This window comes from Meriones unguiculatus, chromosome 2, assembly GCF_030254825.1.
Source record: "Meriones unguiculatus strain TT.TT164.6M chromosome 2, Bangor_MerUng_6.1, whole genome shotgun sequence".
Taxonomy (NCBI): Eukaryota; Metazoa; Chordata; class Mammalia; order Rodentia; family Muridae; genus Meriones; species Meriones unguiculatus.
The window spans coordinates 151669600-151697317 of NC_083350.1; positions in this window are offsets into that span (position 1 = coordinate 151669600).

Consider the following 27718-nt stretch of genomic DNA (forward strand, 5'->3'; position numbering starts at 1 on the left):
GGGTACAGGGGCTGTCTCTGACAGAAAGTCAGTGGACAGCTATTTGATCACATCCCCCTGAAGGGGTACAGCCTTAGCAGGCCACAGAGGAAGAAGATGCAGCCAGTCCTGATGAGACCTGTAGTATCAAATGGAAGGGAAGGAGGACTTCCCTTATCAGGAGACTAAGGGAGGAGCATAGAGGGAGAAGAGGGAGGGAGGGTAGGACTGGGAGGAGACAAAGGGAGGGGCCTACAACCTGGATACAAAGTGAATACATTGTAATAAATCATAAATAAATTAAAATAAAAAACATTTTCAAGACTTCAAAGTGTGGAATTAGTGAAAATGTATGACATTATGTGTTTGTCTTTCAAGATAATTATGCCACCAGTCTTCAGAAGACAGGAAATAAATCCTTTAGCTACTTGTTAATTCTGAGTAAAGCCATGGACAGGACACATTCCTCTGGAGAGTTAGTGGATAAAATGAAGAATGTTGCTGTAGGATAAATGGAAAAGAAGGCTTACTAGAAACCTGTGTGGAGAGAGATTAATGTTATTATTGCAGTAATTTGAAGTGCACCATTTGAAAAAATAATCTGAAAATAAAAGCCACCAAGCCATATTCACTGGTACAGACCTTTCTAAACTCTTTAAAATTCCATACAAACGTTACTTGAGTTAAATTAGTATTTTAGTTTGCTTTCGTATTTCTACTAAACTCAAATACTTTTCTCTTTGTTGATTTCTTTAGGATCATCTCTGGGTTGCAAGGCTATGGAGTAGTGAATCTCAGTATTGTCTTGTAATCAATATTCTAGTTCCTATGCAGGAGAAATTTATCTTCCATTCAAGGGACTTGGGAAATAAACTTTCATTTTATTCCAATCAAAGAGTGTTGATAAAACCAGCAGAGGACAATACAGCTATTCTATGTATTGTTTTTGGCTATTTTTCAACAGGTCAAGAGTTTCCACACATTTTAATACATTCAAAATGTTTATTTTTGAAAAATAAAGAGCTACTTTAAATGCTTTTAGCCCATTTTAAAAATACACCTGGGTTACCTCACTCAGTATAATATTTTCCATTCCCTCTCCATACCTGAAATTTTCATGATTTCATTTTTCTCTACAGCTGAATAAAATTCTGATGTGTATGTAAACCATATTTTCATTATCTATTCATCGGTTGAAAGAAATGTAGTTTGTTCTCATTCCTTGTCGAGTGTGAATAGAATGCCAATAAGCATGGCTATAACTAAACCTTCTTCAGCAGAAAGGGAGTTAGTATGACAGGGAAAGGATAGAAGCCCCACAAGGACCAAATATATCTGGGCACAGGGTTTTTTTCTGAAACTGTTTCTCCATCCAAGGACCATATATGGATATAACCTAGAACCTTTACTCGGACAAAGCTCATGGTAGCTCAATAACCAACTGGTTTCCCATAGTAAGGGGAACAGGGACTATCTCTGACAGGAACTCAATGGCAGGCTCTTTGACTCCCCTCCTCTCAAGGGAGGAGCAGTTCTTCTAGGCCACAGAGGAGGACTTCGCAGCCAGCCCTGAAGATACCTGATAAAACAAGGCCAGAAAAAAAGGGGAGGAGGTCCTCCCCAGTCCCTGGACTTGGAAAGGGGCAGGGAGAAGCTGAGGGAGAGAGGGTGGGGTTGGGAGGGAATAAGGGAGTGGGATACAGATGGGATACAGAGTTAATAAAATGTAACTAATAATAACAAACAATAAAACAAAGAAAAATTTAACAGTTGAGTTAATGACCTGGAAGAGGGATAAGCAGAAGACTGAAGACAGATGCTGAAATGGACATCTGTTGGCTCTGTCCGCCAAGCGTCATACCTCCCGTGGGAGTCCAGTTGTACTTAGGGACACAACTCTTCCTCTGTGGATAAGATCTACCTAGGACTATCAAAGAAGGTGTCTAATTCCAACTCTTTACAGAGAATAAGAGAGTGACCCATGCTGGGCCAAAAAAGTCACTCCAGCCCTGAAACTGGATCTCAAGCACACATTCACTAAGCGTGTTTCTATACAACAGTCTTGAACCAACGTTATCTTTGAAGGAAAAAAAAAAAGTCATTTAAATCCGTTTTGCATGGAGAGCAAAAAATACATAAATAAATGTATCAAATCTAGTAGAGACAGAGTTTCTTAGCCTATGTAAGTACATTTATCTAAGCCTAAGCAACCCCCAAACCACTCTTCAGAGTGAGTAAGATTAGAGTGTCATGTTTGAATAGAAATGGCACCCATGGAAGCAGACCCTGCATCCGGCCTGGGCAGCACAGTGGAGCTGGCCCTGACAGCAAAGGCACAGTGAGCAGCCCTGAGGTCCAGAGAGCAGGAGAGATGGCCCAGCCAGTCATCTGCTGGCCCTGGGGTCATGAAAAGGGGAGACCTACCCCTGCCCTCTTGCTGGCTGTTGCACTTCAGAGATGGCCCTGTACCTCGCCTTGGCAGCACAGTGGAGTTGGCCCTGACGGCAACGGAATTGGTCAGCCAGCCTCAAGGGCATGAAGGCAGGAGAGCCGACCCTGCCTCCTTGCAATGGTGGCATTGGGTGGCCTAGCCAGAGCAGAGCTAAAGAGCTAACTCTGATGGTGCAGATGAGGGAGAGCCAGCAGGCTGACCAGCGGAGATACCACCTAGGCCCCGATCCAGGGCTCTGAGCTGGCTTACCCCCACATCTATATCATCTGTGAATGGTTGGGAAAAATGAAAGGGCCAGTTTGACTGTTTCAAAGCTGCAGGATCTCCATGAAACAGGGTGACAACAGGATAACAGGGAAGAGTCCCGATGAGAATCCAATACTGATGGTGTCACAGAAGCCAGAGATCACAAACGAAACCAATGACTCATTGCAGTGAAAATCTGCAAGTGAAGTTGTGTGGGCAGAGGGATATAGAGTGGGATACTCTGTAACATATGACAGCTTCCACAATAAAATATTTTCTATGCTGCCAAAAAAAAAATAAACAAAGAAAAAAAAATAAATAGATAAATAAATAAATAAATAAATAAATAAATAAATAAATTTTTGATGATTGCTTTGAATAAAAAAAAGTGTTTTGGACATGTACATCTTATAGTCTATTTTGAATTTTGGGTTAACTAAAATTCTGAGTATTTACACATTTCCAGTTTCCCCTAACAAATTTTAGTGAAAGCTAACAATTTTGAAGTCGCTCATTCTGTATTTATATTCAATTTTCTGCCCACCTGCTCAACAAGTGTTTCCCTTTATGTTAGAGTCAACATTTTATTTTTAATTCTCTTTGAAGAGCTTGGATTGACTCCACAGCATCTCTGGTTATTTGTTTATTTTCAAAGGACACAATTTATCACTAAAGACCATAATTATATTTATGCTAACACACACACACATATTACTTGGGCTTGTTTGGAGGTTCTAGCAGAGAATTGATGACTGGACCTCCTTCAGTTGGGGATGGTCATCCTCTTTGACCAAGTGCACAGCTTAGGGAGGGAAGTAAATGGAGTGGTGAGGAAGACACCCTTCTAGCCAGCCAGATCAGCCGAATCAGCCCTGGCGATCAATGGGGTGACAGATGTCGCAAGCGATCATCCTCACATATTCCTGTATTCTCAAAAATCTTATATGTGGATCATGATTTTCATAATGTTGTACATTACTTTAAAAAATTAAATGATGTTTTTCATTATTGTGTATTTCAGTGTCCCTTTAATATAATTTCAGAGTTACAAAACTCTAGAAAAAGTACTGCAAATGATTTACATATTTTTTGTTCAGCTTCCCTAATCATCAATGTTATGAACATTAATAAAGTATTGAAGTTAAGAAATAGGCAGAAGATTGGAAACTTCTCTAGAGACCTTACTTACTTGTTCTGACTATAGGTTTGCTATCAACTGTAAGCAATATCAAGCTAGAGTCACAGTACTGTCATTAGTCACTAAGTTTTCCATTTTTTATTCTAGCAATTTACATTTGAATTTCATATTTTTGATATGTTAGAAGATGACTTTTGAGATATTTTGTAGATTATACTAACATTGCAGTTTTCAGATGTTTCGTTTTGGTTAAATTATTTTGTAGAAGACCCACAACAAAGCACCAAGTGAAACGTTTTAAAGGCAAACCAATTTCCATTATTGCCAAGCAGGCAGTGCCTACTGGGCAAAGATTCTGTATTAGTGGTTCATTTCACTGTTTAAAAAAGTTACCCAAGAGTCTCTACACACATTGGAAACTGAACAACTCTCTTGTCAATGACAACTGGGTCAGGAAGAAAATAAAGAAATTATAGACTTCATAGAACTTAATGAAAATGAAGGTATACAACTTACCCTAACTTATAGGACACACTGAAAGTAGTGCTAAGAGGAAAGTTCATAGTACAAGGTGCCTTCATAAAGAAATTCAAGGCATCTCATACGCGCCTATTAATGACACACCTAAAGAATTAGGAAAAAAAAAGAAGAAGAAGAAGAAGCAGACTGCTGGAACAGGAGTAGACTGCTGGAAATAAACTCAGGACAGAAATCAATACATTAGAAACAAAGGGAAAAATTGAAAGAATCGAGGAAACCAAGAGCTTGTTCTTTGGAAAAATAAAAAAAAGATAGACAAACCCTTAGCCAAACTATCTAAAAGGTAGAGGACACTGCGAAGAATCATTAGGTCCTACTTCAAAAGCAGATACGCAAAAAAATGTGAAAATGTAAGTGAAATAGACAATTTTCTTGATAGATTCCATTAATTAAAGCTGAATCAAGATCAGGTAAATAAATTGAATAGACCTATATCCCCTAAGGAAATAGAAGCTGTCATCAAGTTTCACATCCAAAAGAGAGAGAGAGAGAGAGAGAGAGAGAGCAGAGCCTGACAGTTTCAGCATTGAATTCTACCAGACATTCAGTGAAGAGCTAACACCAATACTGAAAATATTCTACAAAATAGAAAGAGAAGGAACATTAGCAATCCCATTCTTTAAGGCCACAGTCACATTGATACCTAAAAGACACCAAAAAGAAAGAATTTCAAGCCCATCTCCCTTATGAACATTGATGCAAAAATACTCAACAAAATACAAACAGAATCCAAGAACACATGAAAGATATCATTCACTACGACCAAGTAAGATTCATCCCAAAAACTGCTTGACAAAATTCAACACCTGTTCATGTTTAAAGTCATGGAAAAATCGGGGATAAAAGGCACATACCTAAATATAGTAAAAGCAATATACAGCAAACCTATAATCAACATCAAACTAAATGGAGAAAAACTTAAATCAACCCCATTGAAATCAGGGACAAGGCAAGGCCCACTCTCTCCTTATCTCTTCAACTTAGTTCTTGAAGTCCTTGCTAGAGCAATAAGACAACTAAAGGAGGTCAAAGGGATACAATTGGAAAGGAATACTCAAGGTATCACTATTTACAGATGATATGATAGTATACATGAGTGACCCCCACAATTCAACCAGAGACCTCCTCCAGCTGATAAACACCTTCAGCAAAGTGGCTGGATACAAAATTAACTCAAAATATCTGAAGCATTTTTTATTCAAAAGACAAATGGGCTGAGAAAGAAATTAGGGAAACAACACCCTTCACAATAGCCACAAATAACATAAAGTGCCTTGGTATGACTCTAACCTAGCAAGTAAAAGACCTGTATGAAAGAAATTTTAAGTCTCTAAAGAAAGAAATTGAAGAAGATATCAGAAGATGGAAAGATATCCCGTGCTCATGGATCAGTAAGATTAACATAGTGAAAATAGTTATCCTACCAAAAGCAATCTACAGATTCAATGCAATTTCCCTGAAAATACAAACACAATTTTTTACAGACATTGAAGGAGTAATTCTCAATTTCATATGGAGAAACAAATAACCCAGAATAGCTAAAATAGCCCTGTGCAAGAAAAGTTCTTCTGGAGATATCTCCAACCCAGATTTCAAGCTGTACTATGGAACAACAGTAATAAGGATGACATGGTGCTGGCATGGAGATTCGTGGACCAATGGAATACTGTCAAGGACCCCAAGAGAAACCCATACACCTATAGAAACTTAATTTTTGACAAAGAAACCAGAACCATGCAATGAAAAAAGGATGGCATCTTCAACAGATGGTGCTGGTATAACTGGATGTTTACATGTAGAAAAGTGAAAATGGAACCATATATATCACCCTGCATAAAGTTACAGTCCAAGTGGATCAAAGACCTCAGCATAGAACTGGACACAGTAAATCTGTTTGAAGAGGAAGTGGGGAAGAATCTTGACCTCATTGGCACAGGAGACCACTTCGTGAATAGAACACCATAAGTACAGGCTCTAAGAGCAACAATTAATAAAAGGGACTTCACGAAACTGAAAAGCTCCTGTAAAGCAAAAGACACTGTCCTCAGAACAAAACAACAGCCTACAGACTGGGAAAGGATCTTCATCAACCCTATGTCTGACAGAAGGCTAATATCCACAATGTGTAAATAACTGAAGAAGTTAAACACCAACAAACCATGCAATCCAATTTAAAAAATGGGGTATAGAAATAAACAGAATTCTCAAAAGAGGATTTTTTTATTTTTATGAATTAGACTTTATTCACTTTGTATCTCCCCATAAACCCCACCCTCATCCCCTCCTAATCCCACCTTTCCTCCCCCTTTTTCCCCCAAGCCCGTCCCCAAGTCCACTGATAGAAGAGGTCCCTATCTCCTTCTTTCTGATCTTAGTCGATCAGATCTCATAAGGAGTTGCTGCATTGTCTTCCTCTGTGACCTGGTAAGGCTGCTCCCCCCTCAGAGGGAAGTGATCAAAGAGCAGGCCAATCAGTCCATGTCATCAGTGGTCCCTGTTCCCATTACTAGGGAACCCACTTGGACACTGAACTTCCATGGGCTACATCTGTGCAGGGGTACTAGGTTATCTCCATGCATGGTACTTGGTTGGAGTATCAGTCTCTGGAAAGACACCTGTGTTCAAACCAGAGTATAGTTTTCTTCACAGAGGATTTTCTTCATTGCCATGTGACCTTTAGCTCTGATTATCATATTATCTTACATGTAATTCATCCATGTCTATTTCATTGACTATAAACACATTCTCATTTTTTGCAATATAAAAAATGAAGACAAATAAGTTTTATGCCTCCTGTTCTTTCTAAATATTCCAAAGTTGAAATGGTTCATTCATTATTCATTTTGTAGTTTTCTCTAAGAACTAAGACTCTTCTTTTTATTGTACTAAATATACTCAATACACCATCCTATTTGCATCTTATTCTACATGTACACTTTTCTAGCACATGAGTTATTAGCTTAACTAAGTATTGTAAGATTATCTAATTTACAGTTAGTTCTCAAGTATATGAAAACCAAATATATGACAGGCATTATTACTTTCATAAAACATAACTCATATGCAGTACTTTTCCTTTTCTCACTCACAACGGCCTGAGCTGTTATTTTCACTAAACACATTGTTCAGTTGATATATTTGGAATTTAAAACATTACATTTATTTATTTTATATGCACAGGTAGGCCACATGTGCCTCAGTATTCATGCAGAGGCCAAAGAACAACCTGCCTGAATTGATTCTCTTTCCTCTGGGAAGATTCTAGGTTCTGAGCTCTGACCCACTTTGAGGGGGGGGGAATTTTGAATGAATTTATAATATAAGAGAAATATAGGTCTTTAATTGTTTTATTTAACTATGTTTATGTAATAAAACACAAACAAAAAAAGAAAACTTGCTACTGTGTGTTTTGTGTTTAATGCTTGATGCTTGGTTAAGCAAGAACCTTCATAAAATTTGAAAGACAAATATCAATTACAGTAGACACAGTAAAACCATATTAGAATATATGTTAATTGGAATCTGGAAACAACTCAAAGAATTCCTTCTAAACAATAACTTGCAATGCATGTTTTTTTTAAATAAAATGTCACATTTTCATTACATATGGTACAATAAACTGCAGTAGCCATAACAGTGTGAGAAAAATCTCATAGAATTATCTAACAATTCTGTTAGACTATTGTGAAAAAAAAATTGAGGAGTTCTTTGGACCAAAGAATATTTGTTTAATAGTGTCAGAACTCGTTTTAACACCATGAAAAGGTTGTACATTTGTTCAATTTTCACTCAGTGCACAAAGCATTAGACAAAAGAAGATTTTGCAATAATAGAGTTTCACTTTGAATCTAACCAATCTTTTTAGTATGGGTATAACAAAAAAGGCTATTAGCTTTCACTGTGCTTGAAGTTTGATGATTCTTGACAGCCTTCACTGACGAGCTAAGAGACATGAGAATTGTCATTCTTGTAAGACATCATCAAATTTACCAGCAACGAAAAGCTCTTTACATCTCATAACTTTTGATGTGTTGTTATTCTAATCCTATTCTTAAGATCTATTTAAAACGAAATAGAAAATTATTTTTCGTGTTCAAATATATTTCCATTAACTACATAATTGTTAATCCTGAACTTTACTAACTTTTTATTTGTTGACATAGTTAAAACGGACTTATTGAAAATTAGTTTTTCTAGTAATACATTGTCACACTAACAAAATATTTTGCATGTTAGTTTATATATTTCTGAAATATGTATAATTTGCTTGTTAACTTTTAACCTGAGAGTGTGTAGGGTAGATAATAATATATTTTTATATTATACTTATTATTTATGTTTATTCACTTTGTATCTCAGCAGGAGCCACTCCTTCATCTCCTCCCTAGCCCCACCCTTCATCTTCTCCCTTATGTCTCTACCCTAGTCCATTGATAGGGGAGGTGCTCCTCCCCTACTATCTGACCCTAGCCTATCAGGTCTCATCAGGACTGCCTGGATCCCCTTCCTCTGTGTCCTAGTTAGGCCACCTCATCAGGGGGAGTTGATCAAAGAGCAGGCAACTGAGTTCATGTAAGAGACAGTTCCTGCTTCCCTTACTAGGGTACACACATGGAGATTGAGGTGCTCAAGCGTTTCATCAGAGCAGGGGTTCTAGGTCATCTCCATGCATAGCTATTGTCTGATTCATCAGTCTCTGCAGGAAACCCTGAACCCAGAGATTTTGGCTCTCTTGGTATTCTTGGGGAGCTCCTGTTCGCTTCAGGTTTTTCTATCTCCCATCTTTTCCATAAGATTTCCTGCACTCTGCCTAAAGTTTGTTGATGAGTCTCAGCATCTGCTTAGATACCCTGATTTGTAGAGACTTTCAGAGGCCTATTGTGAAAGGCTCCTGTCCTGTTCCCTGTCTTTGCCTACTTTTGATGTCTATCTTGATGTCTATTCTGAATGATAATTAAACCTCTGCTCTAGGGTCCTCTTTTTTGTTTAGCTTCCTTAGGACTAGATTTTAGTATGTTTATCCTATATAATATGTGCAATATAAACTTATAACTGAGTATATGCCATGTGTGTCTTTCTGCTTCTGGATTACTTCACCCAGGATGATCTTTTCTAATTCCCACCATATGCCTGCAAATTCATGATTTCCTTTTTTTTTTAATTGTTGAGTATTATTCCATTGTATAAGTGTACCAAAATTTCTGTATCCATTCCTCAACTGAGGGGCATCTGGGTTGTTTCCAGGTTCTGGCTATTATGAATAAATCTGCTGTAAAAATGGTTGAGCAAATGTCCTTGTTGTATACTTGAACATCTTTTTAATGTATGCTTAAGAGTGGTATAGATGGATCTTGAGGAAGTGCTATTCCTAATTGCCTGAGAAGGCACTAGATTGATTTCCAAAGTGATTGTACAAGTTTACATTCCCACCAGCAATGGAGGAGGGTTCCCTTTTCACCATATCCTCTCCAGCATGTGCTGTCACTTGAGTTCTTGATCTTAGCCATTCTGATGGGTGTAACGTGCAATCTCAGGGTCATTTTGATTTGCATTTCCCTGATGAGTAGAGATGTTGAGCATTTATTTGTTTCTCTGACATTCAATAATCCTCTATTGAGAATTCTCTGTTTATCTGACTTGTATGGAAAAAAATACTTCAAGTCTTAAATAAAATTCCCATCAGTTTACCAACACAATTCTTTACAGACTTTGAAAGAAAAATTCTCAAAATTCAGATGGAATAACAAGAAACCCAGAATTGCTAAAACAATCCTCTACACTTGATCTTAGCCAAAAGGACAAGAAGCAATAACAATCATCTACAATAAAGGATCTTCTGGAGGGATTTCCATTCCTGATTTCAAGCTGTTCTATAGAGCAACAATAATAAAACTGCATGGTAATGGCATAGAAAAAGAATGGTGGATCAACAGAATCGAATAAAAAACCCAGAAATAAACTCACACACTTATGAACACCTGATCTTTGACAAAGATGCCCAAAACATACAATTGAAAAAAGATAGCATCTTCAAAAAATGGTGTTGGTCTAACTGGATGTCTGCATGTAGAAAATGCAAATAGATCCATACTTATCACCCTGCACAAAACTAAAGTCCAAGTGGATCAAAGACCTCAACATGAAACCAGACACACTAAACCTGTTAGAAGAAAAAGTGGGGAAGAGCCTTGAGCCCATTGGCGCAGGAGACAACTTCCTGAACAGTAAACAGCACAGGCTCTAAGATCAATAATCCATAAATGGGACCTCATGAACCTGAAAAGCTTGTGTAAAGCAAAGGACACTATCGTCAGAACAAAGCAACGGCCTATGGATTGGATCTTCACCAATCCTATATCTGACAGAGGGCTACTATCCAGAATATATAAAGAACTCAAGAAGTTGACATAGGAAAAAACAAGTAACAGGACAGAATCCTACCACAGAGGGCCTCTGAAAGACTCTACCTAGCAGTGTATCAAAGCAGATACTAACACTCATAACTACACCTTCGGCAGAGTGCAGGGAATCATATGAAAGAAGGGGGAGTTAGTATGATGTGGAGAGGACAGGAGCTCCACAAGGACCAAATATGTCTGGGCACAGGAGTCTCATATGAGACTGTTTATCCAACCAAGGACCATGTATGGATATAACCTAGAACCTCTGCTCAGATGTAGCCTGTGGTAGCTCAGAAACCAATTGGTTTTTCCCTAGTAAAGGGAACAGGGACTATTTCTGACATGAACTCAATGGCTGGCTTTTTGACACACACACACACCCTACCCTGAGAGAGGAGCAGCCTTTCTAGGCTACAGAGGAGGACTTTGCAGCCAGGTCTGTAGATACATGATAAGCTAGGGTCAGATAAAGGGAAGGAGGTCCTTCCCTATCAGTGAACTTGGAAAGGGGCAGGGAGGAGATGAGGGAGAGAGAGTGGGATTGGGAGGGAATGAGGCAGCAGGATACAGCTGGGATACAGAGTTAATAAAATGTAACTAATAATAAAGATAAAAAAAGAAGTTAAACAAAAACAAATCAAGCAATCCAATTAAAACTTAGAAAACACTTCTTTGTGTGAAGAAAGTGTTTTTACTTCTTAAAAATATCATTATTATTATTATCATTATCATTTACAATTCATTCAGTTTATCCCAGTTGTAACCCACCTCTCTCATCCTTTCATGGTCCCACCTTCCCTCCCTTTTTCTCCCCTATCCTTCTTCACTAGTACACTGATAGTTGAAGTCCTCTTTCCATACTGTCTGACCCTAGCCTATCAGGTCCCATCAGGGTTGCTTAAATCCTCCTCCTTTGTGGGCTGGCTAAGTTTCCCTACCAGGGAGAAGTGATCAAGGAGCAGGTAACTGAGTTCATATCAGACACTGTGTCTTCTCATCTCTCTAGTGTACCCACATGGACACTGAGCTGTCTGTGGGCTACATCTGAGAATGGGTTCTAGGTCCTCTCTATGTATGGTCTCTGTTTGATGTACCAGTTTCTGCAGTCCCCTCTGGGCCCTGCTGCTTTGGGCATTGTTGGTCTCCTTGTGTGGCTCCTGTCCCCTCAGGGTCCTTTCATATCCCCTTTTTTTCTATAAGACTCCCTGTGCTCTGCTCAAAGTTTGGCTGTGAGTCTCTGCATGTGCTCAGATGTCCGGATGGTTGGAGTCTTTCAGAGGACATCTGTGGTAGGCTCCAGTCCTGTTTCCTCTCTTCCACCACTTATAATGTCTATCCTGTTTTTCCTTCTGGATGAGAGTTAAGCATCTTCAGGGAAAGACTTTGATTGAGAAAACTGCCTTAAGCTATTGGAGGCACTGAAAGACGGCTAAAAACATATTTTCAGAATAAATACTACAGGAATAATTGAAAACATACAGCACTTTGGATAAACAGCAAAGGGAAGCTTCATGTTTTATCATACCCAGTGTGTACAGGAAGAAATAAAGATCCATGTTCTGAGATACATGTAACTGAATATGTCATAAAGTTAAGTCCCAAACGTTTTGAGTATTTGTTTTGAGATAAAAAGTTATAGGCACACTCATTAACTGGATTATCCTAAGTAAGGACAGCAAGCCAACTGAGAAATTCTCATAGAAAGCTATAATATGTGAGCCTGCTTGTGAATCTCAATAATTATAAACAGGGTTGGGGAGATATCTCAGTTAATACACGCCTTTTTTTCTGAAAACACGATGAGTGAAGTTCATGCCTCAAAATACCAGTGAAGGATGTCAGATATGTTTGACACATTTATGGGCCCAGTATTGGGGGGAGGGGGCTGCAAAAGAGGGATTCACTGGGAATTGCTGCCTACTCTTTCTTACCTACTTATCTCTTTCCAGGGATGTGAGAGACCCTATCTTAAATAATAATGAGACGAAGACCACTAGTTTGACCTCTGGCTTTCACATTCATGCTCATACACACAAGCACATAGGCCCATACACCTACACACTGCTGAAAATCATCCCTATGCGTATGTACTAACAAAAAATTATATGAATAAGAAGAGTCATTAAATGAATGTATGACAAATGGCATCTGTTTACTATTTAAACATAGCTAAAGTTTGATACCATAAGACTCTAAATATCAGTTTTCCTAATATTGGGCTAAACTCTGTTTGATTCAAAGACATTCAAATAATTAATAAAATTGTTTGAATTTTAAAAGAAGACTTATAAAAAGGACAATAGCCTTGAAAACATGCTGACCTCAAACAAGATGGCTTCCAGAACTTTGAAAAATAACTCTTGTTGCTGATGATACCCACAGATTATAACATGTTTTATTGCATCCAGAACTATCTAAGACAATCATAGTGTGAATAGCATGGAAGGAGCAAGTATATTTGGGGAGAAGTCACAGGACTACTTGAAAGTTGATGTTTAAATAATGTAGATGAAGCACAGTTAAGAACTCTAGCTCTGTACCTAGGTCTAAATGCTGGAGAATAAATAAAATTAATGAATAAAAGTAACATTATGGAGCTATCAGTTTAAATAAGTTTAATATGTTTTATTATTGGTTGAGAATATCATATAAATGTGCTATTTTGATCCAAGTCCACTCCCCAGTTCTGTCTTTCACTCCAGTTCTCTCCTTATATCCTTACATACCCCACCACTTTAACATTCACACTTCATGCGCTCTATATTAAAACTAGTGGGCTACTTACGGCTGCCTATACAAATATGAGTGTAGGACAATCAACTAGTTTATGGGTAATGTTTCAGTGGCTATATCTCTGAATAAAACTGACTCTTCCTCCCTCCTCTTGTAGCCATCAATTGCTAATAACTTCTCAACTAGATGTGAGATATTATGAGGCCCTCCCACATCAATGATCATGGTTTAGTTGCTGTGATCTGTCTTTAGTATTTAGTCACATCTGCTGTATGTTCTTGTGTGAAAAAGCATGCCATGTTTGGGGGATCCTATTTTTAAGAACTTTAAAAAAATTTTTTTTTGTGTTTAAGCCATTGGAATTTGCACTTAGAAAGACACCAGAAAATAACAGAAAAGATGTTTTAAAAAAATGTCAAAATGAGCTGAGAATAAATGGCAAGAAAAAGTGAGGTGAAAAGGTAAAACCTTATTCACTATATATGTTCAAGAAACCTATAATTGAAAATGTTTGCATGTGAGGAGGCTTCAGTGATTTGACATACTGCTCAGACCTTGGGAAGCATGAGTCAGCTCCTGAGTAAGTTATCGATGGCCTTTAAAAGAACACTCCATTAGAATTATGGGTAAGAAACTAGATTGGATTGAGATAAATGGCTCCTTAATTCTAGAGTTATGCCAAAATAGAACATCTAAAATGTCACATTAGAAACACAAGGACAGCAGCATAAAGTCTAACAACTGTCCATTTAAATAGATAACAGAGGAATTCAGGTACAGGCCTTGAGGAAGGAGAATGTGATGAGCAAATTCACACATCAGAGATCTATAAAACTCAGGAAACAAAGCAGATTACTGTGTGAAAATGGAGAACAAACAACCTGGACATGGCTTGTGGCTTTGTTATTGAGAAGTAACTAACACTGAGAGAAAGTATGTTTTTTCTTTTATTACTATTACTATTATTCATTACAATTTATTCACTTTGTATCCTGGCTGTTGCCCCCTCCCTTGTCTCCTCCCAATCTAACCCTCCCTCTCTTTATTCCCTTTATGCTTTTCCCCTAGTCCACTGATGGGGGAGGTCCTCTTCCCCTTCTATCTGACCCTAAACTATCAGGTCTCATCAGGACTGGCTCTATTGTCTTCCTTTCTGGCCTGAGAAGGTTGCATGCCCCAGGGGGAGGTGATCAGGGAGCCTGCCGCTGGATTTGTTCAAGAGATAGCCTCTGCTCCCCTTCTTAGGGAAGCATTTGGAGACTTAGTCTATAGGCTTCATCATACTTACCTGGCAGGGGAGATACCATCATCATGAGAGAAAGTATATTTACACAGTTGTTTTTTAATTATAACTACCACCAATTTTGATGTGAATATAGAAAATGTTTTGAGGTTGAACAATGAAAGTGTCTGGTGTCTACTGTGGTTCTAAGAAGGTCACCGCAGAAGAAAGATGACACATACATTCATTTAGAAGTCCTCTAAGAATGAAGCTGTGCTCACAAAGGGCTAGACTTCCTGAAATCCTTCAGAAAGAAAACACCGAGTTATAGGATTGAGCTGGGCTTGCAGTTACTGCAGGCAATAGCAAAGAGTCTACAGGGGAGTTGTTACATGCATGCTGACAGACGACAATGAGAAAATCCACTATACATGTAAAATTTTAGGTATCATAAAACTGCAGCTTTCCATATGCTTCCAACACTGTAAGAGTAACTTAAGTATTTTACTAACTACATATAAACAGGAGGAAACATGAAACAGGAAACATATGTTTGTATAAATACATACATATATACACATACATACACACATAAATGTAGTAATTAAAATCAATGTGTACTAAAATTGTTTTAACACAAAGAATTAATGTTAACATGTATCTGTTAGTTCTGACACCAGGAAAATTATTTCAAGGCACTTGCTGATACATGGCCTCAAGAGTAAAGAATACCCAAATCATCTCTTGCTCCTAATTTTAGAAACATAATTATTCTCTTAAATGTTACAATACAGACATCTGTCACCAACTACAGTGGACTTAGAACCACAGTCATCATGACTAAGGATACTCAATTGTTAAAGTCTACAGTTGGGGCTTCTAAAAATACAGCTCCATGACTCTTCCTCTGTCCACAAGTTGATAAGTACATCAAGTTTAACTCTCTTCCATACCATTCTGCACTCTGCCAAACCTCCCTCCTCTCTTCTCATACATACACCACTTACTAGTGAGCTCATCTGTATTATGCCGGATAATATGAGCCAGAAATCTCAAAAATGTGCAGTTCTTGCTTCTGTATTAGTGAAATATTTAAGTATAGAATATTGCAAAGTTCTAAGGCAATATTGGTAATATTGGTAATCCTTGGAGGCCAATATTCAAGTCATCACAAATATTCTGATTCTGCTTATTCTACAGGCAACACAAATTATGAGATTTTCTCTGATGAGGAGAAAAAAATATATAGAAAATGCGAAATAGGAATGTCTTACATTGCTTTAGTGTGACTTGTAAAATACATAAATAGGTTAATAATAATAATAATAACAATACAGGTCAAGCAAGATGTTTCAGCTGGTAAAGGTATTTACCATGAAGCATGATGACCTGAGTTTTATGTTTTCAGTCCACATAATAAGTAGATTTGCATTTAGCCACTGAGATATAAATTTTAATATCTCAAAACATTCAATTTAGAGGAAAAGGGTGTGGCGACTATCTGTATTGGATACTTTTCTGTTGCTGAGAGAAAACATCATGATCAGAAGCAAATGAAGGAGAGCATTTATTTTGGCTAATGGTTCTGGAGGGTGGGAATCCATAACACAGGGTATGGTTCTAAATCAGGGAAAGGTAGCTGAGTGATCTCAATGTCTTTGTTGGCATAACAGGAACCAGATAGGGATCTGGGAGTAAGTGGAGGTAATGAATCATGCCCAATGATGTGGATTTTCAGCAAGGTGCTATTTCCTAAAGTTTTGTAAATTCCCCAAACAACACTACCAACTAGGTAGTGTTCAAATACACTATCTGGTGAGTGTCACTTCTCATCTAAACTAGCACAGTATCCTAAATTCAGATGGCTAGGAGTTGGTTCAATATTGTATAAATAAACCTATAATGATGAGAGTGGAAAACTGAAGACCATGGAACTATAGAACATGCATACAATAATTTGATTTCACATTGACATCTGTCCAACAGCAAAGTGGGTATCTAATCAGGCCAAATAACTCTTTGTAGATAAATGGAGGTGTCACAGAATATAGAGACCTCAACTTTTCTTTCTTCTTTCTTTTTCTTTCTTTCTTTCTTTCTTTCTTTCTTCCTTCCTTCCTTCCTTCCTTTCTTTCTTTCTTTCTTTCTTTCTTTCTTTCTTTCTCATTCTGTCTTTATTTATTTTTGTAGCACATTTAAAAAATTTATTTATTATTTATTACAATTTATTCCAATTATTTATTACAATTTATTCCCAGCTCTAACCCCTTCCCTCATCTACTCCCTGTCCCACCTCCCTCCCTCTTCTTCTCCTATGTCCCTCCCCAAGTCCACTAGTTGGAGAGGTCATCCTCCCTTTCCCTTTAACCCTAGCCCAACAGATCTCATCAGTATTGGCTGCATTGCCTTCCTCTGTGGGCTGGTAAGGCTGTGCGCCCCAGGAGGAGGTGATCAAAGAGGCAGCCACTGAGTTCATGTCAGATACAGCGTCTACTCCTCTTACTAGGGTACCCACATGGAGGCTGAGATGCCTACAGGCTACATATGAGCAGGAGGTCTAGTTCCTCTCCATGCATGGTCCTTAGTTGGAGTATGAGTTTCTGTAGGCTCAACTGGGCCCAGGTATTTGGCTCTGTTGATTGCCTTGTGGACCTCCTGTCCGCTCCAGGTTTTTCTGTTTCCCACTTCTTCCATAAGATTCCCTGTACTCTGCCCGAAGTTTGGCTATGAGTCTCAGCATCTGCTTGGTTACCATGATGGGTATCAGAGGTCCTCTGTGGTAGGCTTCTGTCCTGTTCCCTGCCGTCTCCCACTGCTGATATCTATCCTGTTTACCCTTCTGAATGAGGACTGAGCATCTTCCCTAGGATTCTCCTTGTCTTTTTAGCTTCTTTAGGACTATAGATTACAGTATGTTTATCCTATGTTATATAGCTAATATCCACCTATGAATATATACCATGTGTGTCTTTCTGCTTCTGGGTTACCTCACTCAGGATGATCTTTTCTAGTTACATTCATTTGGCTGAAAATTACATAATTTCCTTGTTTTTAATTGTTCTGTAGTATTCCATTATGTAAATAATCCACAATTTGTATATTCATTCCATGGTTGAAGGACATCTAAGTTGTTTCCTCTCTCCATTCTGCAGTGCAGTGGAAAGACTAAATAACAGGGAGAAAGATCATATGACCACTGAGCGAAATATTTAGTAGTTAGCCCTTCCCAGAATGCTGTGATAGTCACTACGCTAGGTAATCCTTGGCTCAATGTCAACAGTAATTCAACCCTGCCTCCTGTTTGTGCTTTGTTTTCTTTCTGATGGCAATAATTATTACTGCTTCTAGAAAGAGTATTCCAATTATTTTAAGGTTTCATTTATTAAAAATGGCTCATTTAATTAAGGTATAATGTTTACTTCAAGTATAATTAATTAGTGCAGGTATATTGCCTTTACGGGACATAATTAATAGGTTACCGTCTTGTAACATAGTTATAATTTTCATTTCTGTTGATTTATAAAATTTAAAAGGAAATTGTTTATTTTTAATTATGTGTACATCATCTATGTGTGATACATTTCTGTCATAGTACATTGTTTACATTAGCTTAAAAATTATTTTAATGCAATTTTTGCTTATGAGAACACATGATGATAAAGATGAGTTCCATGGAAACATGCCAGAAAAGGTGGTGAAGAAAACAAAAGCCACAAATGCATTTAAGAAGGTATGCTGCAATTCCAACTAAATATAAATAGTTTTCATTCTCAATTATCATGTAAAATTATTCCATTTAACAAATTTTTTTGCTTCCAATCAAAGACTTAATCTTCATTCTAAATAGCAAATCTTTAAAATTTACCATAAAGATGATTGTTTGTTACCAAAGTATTAATTACCACAGTACTCTTAGTCAGTCCTTATTATATACAATTATCTGCTTCAATATTTTTCCAGTGAGGAATACACACAAACACACACACACACACACACACACACATATATATATATATATCTACTCAGAATTAAAAAAAATATATAATTTTTCAAAAGACCCCATGTCTCCAGGTATAATCCTTAGTTTTCAGTAAAATATCACTTCAGAAGATCAAAGAACAGTCACAAATACCCAATAGTGGAAGAAGAAAAATGTATCAGGATTAATTGACCTTCTATCGTCACAAAAATCTTCCCTTTACTTCTTATAATTTTTTATTAGAAGTACAAAACTTACCACTCTGAGAATGTGAAAAACAAACAAACAAACAAACACTTCATTCTTCTTTCTGGAAGAATTATTTTTAATTTTTAAAATTTATTTATTTTTATGTTATTACTTCGGTGTTATGCCTGCATGTATGTCAGATCCTCTGAAACAGGAGTTACAGACAGTTGTGAACTGTCATGTGGGTGTTGGAAATTGAACCCTGATGCTCTGAAAGAGCAGTCGGTGCTCTTAAATGTTGAGCCATCTCTCCAGCCCCTCGGGAAGAATTCTTATTTTACCTTCTGGAAGTGTAAATAAACTTTTCATATATGATATTAATCAAATATTTTATATTTGCACATGTAATATGTTATGTGTATGTGTGTGTGTGTTTAATAAAGACAATGTTGTTCACCTCCCCCTGAGGGGTGCAGCCTTTCCAGGCCACAGAGGAAAATGATGAACCTTATCCTGATGAGACCTGATAGACTAAGGTCAGATAGAAGGGTAGGAGGTCCTCTTTTATGAGTGGACTGGGGGAGGGGCATAGGGAAGAAGAGGGAGGGTGGATGGGACTGAGAGGAGACAAAGGAAGGAGCTACAGCTGTGTTACAAGGTGAATAAATTGTAATCAATAATAAAAAATAGAAAAATAAAGACAGTGTTTGTAATATGAACGCAATTCCTGCAAATGTGCTCACTAGGTTAAGGAAGAACACATATTTGAATCTAGTCCTTTAAAACAGAACACACTAAATAGTTGTACTTAAGCCTTATGGAGCTAATATAACAAAATTATATGGCATTCATATCATTATTTAAATGTATTTAGAGATGGTCTAATGAGCTGTTTAAGTTCTAGGAATAAATGCCTACACTATATCTTGGGTCTTAAGTAAGTTACTGAATTGCATTCTTTGCTTACTGATTGTCAGACAAGCTAGATTTTTTTTTAACAACAATTACCTCTGATTGTTCATAATGAGCAATAAAGTACAAAATAAATTAATGAAAATGTACTCAGACTTGACATCAATGACATGAATAGATATTTTTTTTTTTTTGCTGAAGTTTATATATACTATGTTAGACTTGAACTCCCTAAGCAAGTGAACATGACTTTGAATGTCCAACCCTTCTGCCTTCACCTTCCTCTTTCTGAGATTACAAAAGTGTGTTATAACACTATATTTATACAATGTTGGGGACAGGGCCAGAGCTTTGTGCATTCTAGATAATCACTCTACCTCCTAAATGTCATCAGAGTAGCCTCTAAATTCTTACAAAATTTAAAATGTCATGAAGAGAAGTGCACAATTATATAATCTGTGGCATGTTCTTATATGTAATTCTCAGTTGAGGAATAACAATTATTCTAATTTTTAACATTTTATTCACAATTGAATATTAACACACATTAGAATTGCGTGTTTTGGAAACAGATGCATGCTGCCATTTCAATCATGTTTGAACAAGAAAATTTCTATAATTTTCACTATGATCTTAGTAAAACTAAGTGGGAAGAATTTAGCATAAGAAGGGAAAAAGCCTTAAAGCGTTCCTTCCTTTCTGAAATATTAGCACTATGTTACAGTCTGACATTACAAAGACTTTTCTTTCTCTTGGATCCATTTTCTCAGAGACTTAATATCAATTCAAAAGAAAAGTAGCTTCAGCAACAGTTCCAGTTAATTTTCTCTTCAAAATACACAGTGCAGTTAATTGGAGTCCCAAGATCTGCGAGTATAACGGAAATTTTAAGCATGTCTAATGCTATCTCCTCATTCATGCTTATGGAAATGGTTTCAGTCATCCTGAGGTCATACTAATTGAAAAACAGAGAATATCTATGGAGTAAAATAAAAACTAACAGTAAAAGTTGGTTGACATCTGTAATTACTGGTGGTTAAGGACATGTACCAGGAAATGTAAAATCTTCTTGAGAAAATTCTTTTTTGTTATGAGTAATTGTGGGACATTTAAAGAGTTGTGAACTGCATGGCTAATCTTTTAAAATTTAGTTCAATATAATAATAATAATAATGCGATCTTCCCTGAGAAAGCCGGTTTGGCACCTGAGCAACTATGGGCTCTGAGAACTTTTTGCTTGCTCCCCAGCTGCCTGGCAGACATGGTTCAGAAACAGTGAGCCAAGCAGAGACTGTGAACCCAGCAGAGCTTAGCTAGGCATGAGGCTCAGCTCTCATTTTCCACCATCTCAAGGAAGCCTGTAGCTCACTGTCTTCAGCCCAACTCCCTGGCCTACCTGGGTCACAGTGAGCTAGCAGAGACACTGAATCCAGCAGAGGTGAGTTGGGTGCAGCATCAAAGCCCCACTGTCCTCCATCCAAAGGAGGCCTGTGGGGCGCTGGAACAGCTCTAAGTTTGGAGATCTTTCCACTTGTGCCCCACTTACCTGGCATACCTGGGTAACAAACAATAAGCCAGCAGAGACAGTGAACTCAGCAGAGGGTCCTCCCTTCCTTAGCTGCATTTGAATCTCCCGCACCCATTCTTGAGCCCCTAAACATCTTTCATCTTCCTGTAGACTACTCCAGACTTCAGAAACAGGTGGATCCAGTGTGAAGTATAGGCTCCAGGAGCAAACAGTCAACGGTATGGTTAAATAGATGGCTAGAGGCCAGCATAAAAATGAAATCAACAAAAACCAGGGCATCATGGCTTCTCCAAAGACCCCCAAAATCAAAGGATACCCTAATGCAGCCAAAACACAGAAAAAAATCTTAAATCTGTAATTATACAGTTATAAAAGGCACATAAAATAAAAACAAACAAATAGAGGCTATCATGGACAGACAGGAATCCACAAACAGGTGAGGAAATGAATAAAATCATTTGAGACAGGAAAACAGAATTAGAATAAATAAAGGTGAGAGAGAGAAACCCTGAAGATGGAGAACATAGAGAAGAGATCAGGAACCACAGAGGTAAATATCACCAACAGAATACAAGACAAGGAAGAGAGAATCTCAGGCACTGAAGAGACAGTTGAAGAAATCAATACATCTCTCAAAAAAAAACATATAAAAGGAAAAATTTCTGACACAAAACATCCAAGAAATCAAAGACACCATGAAAAGAACAAACCTAAGAATAATAGGAGTAGGAAAAAAAAATCTGTGCTCCAAGGCCCAGAAAATGATTTTGACAAAATCGTAGAAGAAAATTTCTCTGTAAATATATGAGGGATACAGAACACCAAATTGACTTGACCAGAGAAGAAATTCCTCCTGCCACATAATAATCAAAACATTAAATGTACAGAAAAAATGAAAATATTAAAGGCAGCAAGAGAAAAAGGCCAAGTAACATATAAAGGTATACCTATCAGAATCACTCCAGACTTCTCCACAGAGACCCTGAAAGCCAAAAGGGCCTTTGGGTAGATAGCATGCAGAAACAAAAAGAGACCACAGATGTCAACCCTGACTACTTTCCCCAGTAAATTTTTCAATCAACATAGATGGACAAAACAAAATATTCTAAGACATAACTAAATTTAAATAATAACATATTCAGCAACCCAGCCCTACAGAATATACTAAAAGGAAAACTCCAAACCAGTAAGATCCACTATACCCAAGAAAACACAAGATAATGATACCTTCAGAACAAAAAAGCAAACGAAAACAAGCACACAACTGTATAATCACCACCAATTCCACATTAAAAGGAACTAACATTCATTGGTCACAAATATTTATCAACATCAATGGATTCAACTCTCCAATAAAAAGACACAGACTAACAGAATGGTTGCAGAAACAGGATCCAACATTCTGCTGCATTCAAGAAATATACCTCTGCAATGAAGGTAGACACTGCCTCCCAATAAAGTGCTACAAAAAAGGCTTTCCCAGGAAAAGGACCCAAGAAGCAAGCTGGAGTCAACATCCTAGTTTCTAATAAAATAGACTTTCAAACAAAATTAATCAAAAGAGATGGGGGGGGTTTCATTTTCATCTAAGGAAAAAATCCACAAGAAGGACATCACAATCCTGAATATCTATGTCCCAAACACAATGGATCCTTCATTTGTAAAAGAAATGTAAGCTTATATCTCACATGGATAGATTATTGAATCAGAAGCTAAAGAGAGAGATAATGGCACTTTGAGAGGTCTTAAATCAATTGGTACTAATAGATGTCTACAGAATTTCCACTCACCAAAAAAGAGTATACCTCTTCCTCAGCACCTCATAGAACCTTCTCAAAAATTGACCATAGAGTCAGGCACAAAGCAAGCTATAGGAGATAAAAGAAGACTGAAACAATCTCTTGTATTATATCAAACCACCATGGTCTAAAATTAGACCTTAACAATAAGAGAAGTAGCAAAGAGCCTAGCCTACACAGGCATTGAAACTGAAAAACTCTACTCAACTACTGCTAGATCAGAGAAGAAATAAAAAAGAAATTAAAGACTTCCTAGAATTCAATGAAAATGAAGGCACAACTTGACCAAATTTATGAGACACAATGAAAGAGGTGCTAATAGGAAAGTTTATAGCACAAAGCACTTTCATGAAGATATTTGAGACATATAAAACAACTCCATTGCTGGTGGGAATGTAAACTTGTAAAACTAATTTGGAAATCAAACTTGTACCTTCTCAGACAATTGCCACCTCAAGATCCAGCTATACCACTACTGGGCATATATCCAAAATATTCTCAAGTACACAACAAGGACATTTGCTCAACCATGTTTGTAGCAGCTTTATTTGTAATAACCAGAATCTGGAAACAACTCAGATGTCCCTCAACTGAAGAATGGATACAGAAATTGAGGTACATTTTCACAATGGAATTCTACTAACAATTATAAACAAGGAAATCATGAAATTTGCAGGGAAATGGTCAGAACTAGAAAATATCATCCTGAGTGATGTATCACAGAAGCAGAAAGATACACATGGTATATACTCACTCATAATTGAATATTAGGCATTAATATAAGGTAATCATATTAAAATTTACAGACCTATGCTTCTATGGATGTGGACCTATCTGCATTGCCCATGTGGCACGCCTGGGTTGGCTACCCAGAGGCTATTTAAGCTGTGGGCTGGCTTTCCCCAGGGTCAGATGATTGTTCAAGGTTCCTGAATAAATTGCATTGAAAAAATAAATAAAAATAAAAAAAAATAAAAGGCAATTTGAGATGATACTCCCATGAATAAACTTTGTAGACAAAAAAATAAATAAAATAAAATAAAAAATAAAAAAAATTACAGACCTAAATAAGCTAAACAACCAGGACCTTGGAGAAGATGCTTCTCATTCAGAAGGGAAAACAGAATAGATGCTATAAGCAGTATAGGAGAGGGAATTAGTTCTGGGCTTACCACAGATGTCTTCTGAAAGACTCCACCCAGCAGGAAATAGAAGCAGATGCAGAGAGTCAAAGCCAAACTTTGGACAGAGTGCAGGGAATATTATGAACAAGAGTGACTCTGAAGAATCATTAGGGGACAGGAACCACACTGAAGATCAACAAATCAAAAGAAGCTGGACCCAGGGGAGACTGCAGATAAAGATGCATCAACCGAAGACCATGAATAGAGGAGACATAGACTCACTGCTCAGATGTAGCCCATAGATAGCTCAGTCTCCATGTTGGTTCGCTTGTAAAGGGAGAAGAGACAGTCTCAGTTGCCAGCTCCTTGATCACTTCTCCCTGGTGAGGAGCCCTAACTAGCCAATAGAGCAAGAAGATCCATGCAGTCCTGAGGGAAAATGAAAGTCTAGGGATAGACAGTAAGAGAGGAGGACTTCCACTCTCAGTGGACTATGGGGGAGAGATAGGGGAGAAAGTGTGGGACTTGGGAGAGATGACAGAGGAGACTACAAGCGGAATACAAAGTGAATAAATTGTAAAAGTTAATAATAATAATAATAATGAAAATAGTAATGTAAATGTTGATGAATAGCAAGAATCCTCTACCTTGGAAACAGCTAGAGAAGAGGAAGAGTTAGATTGGACACCCAGGGTCACCTTAAGTTATCAGAATAGACGTAAGTAACTTGGAAAATAACTTCTCTTCAAGTGGGACTCCAAAAATTTCCAGGTTGATGAAAACTCTGTCCTTCATTACATGATTTGCTGAGCTGTCCCCTAGCAAGAGAAATAAATTTCTGAATCCTTTGCATTGCTCTTTTTCCGTGTCTCTTCCTTCATTGAGTTTTGCTTTTTATGTCAAACTTTGTCTTACTTAGAGTTGATCTTTATCAGTCTTTATCTTTCATCACCTGCAGAAATAGAGGTACTTCAATCACACTTGTTACACTTTTGGGGGGTCAGATAATCTTCTCATGGTCTGATTTGACATGATCAGTGCAATATCACTTAATAAATGGCTCCTCTGCACAAAAAAAAAAAGAAAGAAAAGAAATAGAGGCACAACTTCTTCCCCAAACTAACTCATTCTCTGACTTCCATTCTGATGTTAAAACATCTTTAAGGTATATAGTTTGATCTACTTCAATAGTTTTTTTCCTATAATCCAGTATCTTTCATCTACTATTATTGCCCCTCTCTATGTATCAATGTATAACTAGATCTTTATGAATACTTACACATCAGAGAGTAGCCTTTCTTATATTTTTTTATTAATTACAGTTTATTCACTTTGTATCCCCCCATAAGTCCCTCCCTCCTTCCCTCCCTGTCCCACCCTCCCTTCCCCTTCTTCGTGCATGCCCATCCCCAAGTCCACTGATAGGGGAGGTCCTCCTCTCCTTCCTTCTGATCTTAGTCTAGGCATTTCTTTTAATCTAGACACTCTCATTTAAACACAGAAATATTCAATATTACATAAAATGTCAATATTCATTGTCAGTTAAAATAGGTATCCTCTCTCTGAGACTGAAAACAAAAATCTGAGCTCCCCATTGTTGTAGTATATCTATTTTCCATAGGTTTGTGACTATATGTGTAAAAATAGGCTTTATCTTTCTTTTTGACCTTTTGGTCTCAAATAACTAATCTGTCTTATACCTAGTTTTATTTGCAATAATGCTACAATTCCTATAAAAAGTGTAGATCTCTTCTTAAGGGCCCAATGTGGATTCCAAGATCCTAGTGAGATTATAGTTACATCAGCTCCTGTGGCCACCATCACTGTAATTTCCATACCATGTAAATTTAACTTTAATTTTGGACTCTGGTCATTGATAAGAGTTTTCCAAAAAGTCTGTCTTCCAGTACTTCCAAAACCTCTGACTCTTTTACTTGGAGCTGCTATGCCTTTGACCTAATGAAAGAGTGAAAGCTGAGCAATCCTCTCTCCTACTTTAAACTGCATATTTTTCTTTACATAAGCCATAATATCCATTTCCTCCTTGAAGTCATCTATAATTCTTGGATGCCCAATAAATCCTTAAGATTTTAGGGTACTTCTTCCTAACATTCCTTTTGTATTTGAGAATAGAGGTCCAAAAACTATAGTGGCTATTTTTTAGCATTGGAATTTTTGGTGAGATATGTGAATTTTTTTTCCTCATGGCTAAATCTAGAAAAGTGCCTCATTCTTCATATTCATTAGATATTGAATACGTAGTCTAGTTTTCTCTAGTTGCTCTGTAAATTGGTGAAAGGAAATATCTGCCTTGTGTTTGTTGCCAGGGTAAGAGTGAATCCACTAAGGAAGTTTTCCTTTGGTAAAGGATTACCTTGCATCTCTCTGGCAGATCTGCATTCATTAGTTAAATACCTGTCTTTACTACATCTTTTAAAAGGCCAAGAAAATTGAGTCTAAAATATGTTTTCAAAAGCCCTACTCCTCCACATTCAACACAATGGACATTTTGAAATCTCTGATTATTGGTTATTGCTTATCCAATTATGTAGTCATTAGGATAAATATCGGCAGTTGTACTAAATCATTCATTCATGGCTGCTGATGGAGATTTTAAAGGTCTAAGAACATTTTTTCACACTCTGAATTTGCATCTTCAAAAGCTAAAATTTCAATCAATAGCCATCTCCCATCTATATCTGATATTACCTCGCCCACAGTGGATATTATTTTATGTAAAAAAGTTAGTAAAAGTCTCTTGGGAGCTTTGCATAATCTTTGTGAACGGCAAAGACTGTTTTTTTTCTTCCACCTTATTCCAGGCTCTTAAAGCATAACTTAAGTTTATTGTATAATAGGAGAACCATGAAATTTCATCTGCTGTCTTAGATCAGCACATTGACCTTCACCTGACAATTGGTCTGTCACAATATGAACACCTTCAGACTTATTACAATTTTTCATAATTGCAGCTTCTTCTTGCCACCATGTCAGCCATTGTAATTGATAACCATCTTCCAGTACAGCTGATGCTAAATCTTTCCAGTCTTGGAGGATAATCCTAATTTGAGTAGCTCAGGTATTTAACATCCCTCTCACAGAGTGAGGGAATTCTGTAAGTTACTATTGATTCTTTAAAATGTTTGAGATATTGTATTTTAACAGGATGCCAGGGAGTTGTTCATTTTGTGAATTTTCACCATTTTCTAGCATTTGTTCCTAGGTAACTGGGAAAGCTATTAGGGGTAGTTGCCTTTCCTCAATTTTATTAAAAGGTGGCACCATATTTTCCATGGGCTGTCTCTCTTGATCCTCAATTTCATTAGATATCATAAATTAACAATTAAGCACTTTCTTATTCTCCTAGTTCCTTTGTCTCTTGTCTCTCCAGCCTTTCTATTATCACAGCTATCTTTTTCTTGTTGTACAACTATTTTTTGTTGTTGTTGTGCAGCTATTTTTTCAATTTTTTTATA